The 7,042-nt window shown below is 38.9% G+C and overlaps 1 pseudogene; it reads left to right on the forward strand.

Annotated features, from left to right (window-relative positions):
- The first annotated feature begins 4,668 nt into the window (after positions 1-4,668).
- Positions 4,669-6,690, forward strand: LOC145937795 (uncharacterized; annotated as a pseudogene).
- Positions 6,691-7,042: the final 352 nt, after the last annotated feature.

Consider the following 7,042-nt stretch of genomic DNA (forward strand, 5'->3'; position numbering starts at 1 on the left):
ATTTTTATTTGATCACTGACACTTGAAAAACTCGAGTATGTTGCGATTTTGTCACGTGCGGCTCATCGGCCTTGAAATTGATACATTTTTTACATCTAATAGTTCATCTGAAGATGATATCATAACAGCTGTACATTGGCGCTTGAAAATTGCAATTTTGCAAATCGGTGTGATTTTGTCACGTACATTTTGAAAACCTGGGGGTGATGTCATAGCAGCAGCCGTACATCAGCGCTTGTGATACATTTTGCAAATCGGTGCGATTTTGTTACGTACATTTTGAAAACTTGGGGGTTACAGCAGCCGTGCATCGGCGCTTGAAATTTTGGATATGTTGCATTTTTTCGATGATTTCATTGAGGATGATGTCATAGCAGCCGTACATCGGCGCTTGAAATTGTGAATATGTTGCATTTTTTACGTCTAATCATCTGAGGATGATATATGTCATAGCAGCCGTACAGCGGAGCTTGAAATTTTATATATGTTGCATTTTTACGATGATTTCATTGAGGATGATATCATAGCAGCTGTACATTGGTGCTTTGATACATTTTGCTAATCAGCTGATTTTGTCACGTAGGTTTTGAACACCTGGGGATGACAGCAGCCGTGTATCGGCGCTTTGATTGGTTGAAAATATTATCGCGTCAGCAATAATTGCAGTTGCAATGCAACAATGTAAAATTGTAATAATAATTATTTAGTATTGCGTTGATTACTTGAGTGAAAGGTTCTTTTAAGCAGCATGAATTATTACACTCCGAGAATTCAGGAGAGCGATGTTTTGTGCAAGAAGAAATGTGATATCTAAGTTTTAATACTTTTTTTGTTAAATAATGATTTTTAAATAACCTCAAATTTATAGCGCTCATCGTGCGGTTCATATTCTTGGAAGAAGATACCCTAACATTAACATCATATAAATATTTGGAAATTGGAATCAGCGTTGGAAATATATCTTCTGTGGAATTAGCTCTCGGAGATAATCGAGGCAATCAAATAGTATTACCTATTGAAACGTGGAAATCGCTAATGCAGAAACGAGCAGACATTGAGCGGTTAACTGAAACTCCACTATGGATTCGAGATCTAACACTCGAAGCGGTTAACATGTATACTTCAAAAATTATAAAAATTACATCATCTGATAATTCTTTGTACATGAAACCATCAACGTTACTACATTTATTCGATTTCGAAAAATGTATTGATCATATGTATTCCTGGCTGTGTGAGAATACTCATAGTGTTAATGAAAAATTTAAGCAATTTGTAAATATTTTACAATGTGATAATATCCGCGATGTGAGCAATGCCGCAAAGGCGATACGTGATAGTAATATGTTTAATAGCGAATCACTTATAGATTGTGAATTGATAACTTGTGCTATAAATGAAATTATTTATAATGCTTGCAACAAATAAATTATTTTACTGTTAAACTGTGTTTAATTATTTCTTCCCTGTCTGATATACATAGTCGACAAAACTCTCTGGAGATGTAGAAAAATGATGAGCTAGATGATACTCCAGTAGAACAGAGAAATGAAGAGATGAAGAGAGATGTAGAATTAAAATCAAGAGGGGAGCAACATTATAATATATGTGTCATGTCATAGAGTAGCAGACTTATACTCGCATGCTCGTGCTGTGCGGTTGCATGAAACTGTAAGATATACTCTAATTGAAGGGAAAACGTGTTGCAACTGTAGATGCTCCCTAAATCAAATTTTATCGTGCAGTGTGTGTCCTATTTGCACACATTAAACTGTTAAAAATTGGAACACTTAAAGTGTGAATTCTGCAAGTGCTGGGAAGATGGTAACTCTGATTAAATATATTGCATCACTGGAAGAACTTGTGTTAAAAATTGCTGCTGCGATGGAAAAAAAACATTTTAAGGGGAGGAATGCGTCCGACTGAAAGTAATAAAGTGAGTTATCTGTTCTGGGAGTTAGATTGCGATGAATGTATCGACTTGTTAGAAGGACAATGCTCACAAGAACTATTGACCTTTGTAGACCTAACAATAAACCCGAAAAACTTTTAATTAAAAATTTGCAATCACGGACAGCTCGAATCGCGCGACTTGAAAGAGAAAGAAAATTTCTACGCAAACTTAAGCGTAGATACCAGTGTTCCTGCGCTTTCGACACACACTCCGGTGAATTCAATCGTCCAGATGATACATGGACGAGAAATAGGTTTGAGAAAATGTCATACAGCTACTCTACATAATCAAATATCTCATAATTTCTTAAAACCCACATAACCCTAAGTTCCGTCCCCGCGGAACCAAGGTATCTCCTTGGAGATTTCCCCTGCGATACAAAAAAAAAAAAAAGATATCGCAATTTCCTTGTGAGCATGGCGACTTCTTTGAGAAGGAATAAATGTAGTAAGTATCTCTTTAAATTTATAATAAATAAAAAATTTTAAAGATTATTCATATTTTTTGTGTTATACAGGAGTCCCGCCCAGCCGTCGCCTCCGGTTGCTGCTTCAACCACCATCACCTCATCATCACCATCAACATCGCTCAACACCGCCCCACATCCCCTATTTATATTTTACATTTTATATTAATTTATATTTTATATTTTATATATTGTATATTTTATATTTTATATTCACACACACACACATTTTGTAAATGCATACACACACACACTTATCAAATATAATTATTTAAAAAACAAAAAAAATCTATTTGCTTTAGATCCTTACCTCTTGTTTCCTTTAAAATTATTAAATAAATGTATTTATTTTAAAATTCCTCTCTCCCCTTCCTCATCCTAAAAATATTAATTTAAAAAATATTAAAAGAAAAAAATATTAATTAAAAAAATTCTCTCTTGCGAACGCCTCTCTCTTTGCGTTCTCCTTCGCCGCGTTACCTCTCTCGCGTGCGCCTCGCGACATCTCTCTCTTTCTCGCGACCGCTATCTCTCTCGCTCTTGCATATACGCCTCTCTTGCGATATCTCGCTCGCGTGCGCCTCGCGCTCTCCTTCGCGTTATCTCCTCGCTGTGCTATCTCTCCATCTCGCACTATCTCGCGACCGCTATCTCTCTCCTTCGTGTGCGTCATCTCTCTCTCGCGTTCGCCTCGCGCTCTCCTTCGCGTTCCTCTCTCCGCGCGGACCCCTCACCCATCAAGTTTCACGCGGTCTTTCGCGGATTCCTCTCTCCCCGCGGACCCCTCGCGGACCCTAACATCGCGGACGGTTCCCCCTTCCCGCGGACCCCTCGCGGACCCGGCACCAAAATCGCGGACGTTTCCCCTCCCCGCGTGACGTCATTCCGCCACCCGCGTGACGTCATTCCCCCGCGCCGTGGGTTCCCCTCGCCCCTCACCCCCCTCATTGCCCCGTAGTTAGAATCGGCCTAGTATACCTACTATCAATGTTCTGAAGAACGAAGAAAAATATCCGGATGTGTAACGAATATCACCAGTGCATTTTCTACGCGATTGCGAACTCGGTCTACGCGGAACCAGTAAACACATCGTCAGACAAAGAATTATTATCGATACTGAACCTCCCTCTGATTGGTCTTACTACATGAGACGGAAAATATAGAAACGGACGTGGGATGAATGCAAGAGAGAGGAAGAAGATTATGCGATCCATGAGGTGTCACAATATAATGAAATAGATCATTATGCGACAAAAATCGGCAAAAAGATCCAATTTAACTTTCACAGAGCTCTATACATTAAAATTATAGATATTGGAAGGTGTGTGGAATTGCTGGTGATGAATAATTTGCGTAATTCGAAGTATGACCGTTGGCAAAATCCTAACCACCTAACAATGTTCCAAAAAATGTGTGACGATGATAAGGATGAACTTGAACAATATGTACTATAGAAAATATCCCACGCTTCAACCGTCATGAATATATGCTTATGCATTATCGCGTTCAAGATAGTGAACGGTATTGTTTCTCGTGTGGACAAGTCACGTGCAAGTGTTCCGTAGAAGAACGTGATGTGATTAAAAGTGTGTGGGGGAAAAGAAAATGGAAAACATCGACCAGGAAACTGAACGCGACCTGTTGGAGCGGTCCCACCAAGTCGCCACCTTGGGCGAATATTTTACATGATTGCAGCGTTGCGAAGAGTTTATCGAACAGCTCGAAGAACGCAGCCGTGTCAATCGGAAATAGACAATCTTTGGTGGCTAGAATCGCGCGACTCGAGAGTGCAAAGACTCGATTACAGACAAGATTTATATCTAGTGGTGGTGATTATAGTGGTGAAAATAATGCGGAAAGACTCGTTTGGCGAGAGATTGATACGGCGTTCGAAAGCCGCATCTTGACCGGTGCGGTAATAAACAATAATTACATCGAACCTCGTCAATTTCTCGAGGATGCCAAAGACATTGTGATCGAACACGTGCAGAAAGTAATGCAAAGACACATTAATGTCAAAGTGAACACTGTGTTTAATGGCGAGTTTGTGTCTGGTGATAAACGCGCCAACAAAAGTGTTAATACAAAAAACTATGAACTCTTTCGCACGTCCGATTTACGCGAGTGGTACGAGCGCCGCGTTATCGAGCCCACGTTAACATCGCTAGAAGAATTTCAAGAACATGATAGTGGTTGGGCATTGTCACAAATAATAAATTTAACTGCAAATATAAACAAATATAATCCAATGCACGCAGGATGTTATCTAAACTTGTCACGAGAAAATGTGACAAAGAGAGCGGTGATTAATGTGTGATCAACGGACAATGCCTGTTTCGCGTGGTCAGTGGTGGCCGCTTTGCATCCAGTTACAAAATATAGTGAGAGAGCATATCCGCACTATACGGCGGTGCTAAATCTCCAAGATATCGAATTTCCAGTGACTTTAAATCAAATTAAAAAATTTGAACTGGCAAATGACATCTCCATCAATGTATATAGTATTGAGAACTGCATTGTCCCGATACGTCTTTCGGAGCAAAAGAAAGACAAACATGTCAACTTGCTGTACATACAAGACAGCAACAGCAATAGCGTTGGACATTTCGCGTGGATCAAGAACCTATCCCGGCTTGTCAGCATGCAATTGAGCAAACACGATCACAAGAAGTATATCTGCGATCGGTGCGTATATATATATATATATATATATATATATATATATTTATTTATTGCAATAAAATTATATAAAAATTATATAATAATAATCGTAAATTGTAATTTCTATTTTACAGATGCTTGCACTATTTCGGATCGGAGGACAAGTTACAGTCACATACGATAGACTGTGGAAAGATAAATGACTGCGCTATCCGGTTATCAAGCGACAAGGACAAGTGGTTATCTTTTAACAGTTACACGAGGAAAGAGCGGCTTCCATTCATAGTGTACGCCGACTTGGAATGCGTTTTGGTAAAGACTAAAGAAGCCAAAAGTTATCAACATCACCAGGTATTTAGTGTTGCTTATTATATACATTATTCATACGACGACTCGTTATCTGCTTATAATTCTCGCCGTAGCGCCGATTGCGTTTCATGGTTCGCTGAAGAACTTAAAAATTTAGCGTTACGTGTAAAGACTATTTTAACGACAAATGTCCCCATGGCGAAATTAACGCGAGACGAGTGGGAGAAATTTTATAGAGCGACGCATTGTCATATATGCGAAAAACCATTCGTACAAGACGATACACGCATACGCGATCATTGTCATCTAACCGGACGGTACAGGGGTCCCGCGCTCAAATTGTAGTCTAAATTATAAAGAATCATTTTGTATTCCGGTAGTTTTTCATAATTTATCGATTTATACGACGCGCATTTTATTATCAAGGATATGGCTACAGCGTTCGAAGGGGAAATCGAATTACTTCCGATAACGAAAGAAAAATATATTTCATTTACAAAAACTGCTAAATTGACACAAGAAAATTCGAAAAATCATATCAAATTACGTTTTATCGATTCATATAAATTTCTCGCTACAAGTCTCGATAAATTGGCATCTTTTTTGGATAAAGATAAACTCAAAGTTTTACAGTCGGAATTTCAAAATTTACCGACAGAAAATTTTAATTTATTAACACGGAAGGATGTCTTTCCATACGAATACATTGACTGTGTCAACAAACTGCAAGATACGCGTTTACCACCGCGCGAATCATTTTACAGTTCTTTGACCGATGATATAGTATCCGAAAGCGATTACGCGCACGCCGAAAACGTCTGGAACCGATTCTCCCTTCGAACGTTAGGCGAATATAGCGATCTGTATTTAAAAATTTATGTCTTGTTATTAGCAGATATTTTTGAAAATTTCCGCGATAGTTGTGTTAAAAGTTATAGTCTCGACCCCGCGTATTATTATACTCTTCCTGGGTATACATGGGACGCAATGTTAAAGTATACAAATATTACATTCGAATTGCTTACAGACATTGACATGGTCATGTTTATCGAACGAGGTATATGCGGCGGTTTAATTCAATGTTCCAACAGATACGCCCGTGCTAATAACAAGTACATGTAATCGTACGATTCATCGAAACCATCAGCGTATCTTATGTATTTTGATGTAAATAATTTGTACGGATGGGCAATGTGTCAACCATTGCCTTATTCAGATTTTCGATGGGTCGATGATGTATCTAATTTTGACATATCATCTATCGCGTTCGATTCGCCTATAGGCTATATCCTCGAAGTAGATTTAGAATATCCGCAGCATCTTCACGACATGCACACTGACCTGCCATTTTGCCGATACGCGACAAGCCACCCGGTAAGCGGGAAGATAAGCTTCTCGCAACGCTATACGTTAAGGAGTGTTACGTGATACACTACCGCAACCTGCAGCAGTGTATGCGTCACGGCCTTCTTATCGTAAGGATACATCGCATATTACAATTCGTTCAATCCGCATGGCTCCGCGATTACATCGAACTTAATACAGAATTTAGAACTCATGCAAAAAATGATTAAGAAAAAAATTTATACAAATTAATGAATAATGCGGTATTTGGCAAAACGATGGAAAATGTGCGTAGTAGTGTCGATGTA

This window comes from Prenolepis imparis, unplaced genomic scaffold (assembly GCF_030444845.1).
Source record: "Prenolepis imparis isolate NDT839.2.m4 unplaced genomic scaffold, iyPreImpa1.0 SCAF_6, whole genome shotgun sequence".
In the NCBI taxonomy this organism is placed as follows: Eukaryota; Metazoa; Arthropoda; class Insecta; order Hymenoptera; family Formicidae; genus Prenolepis; species Prenolepis imparis.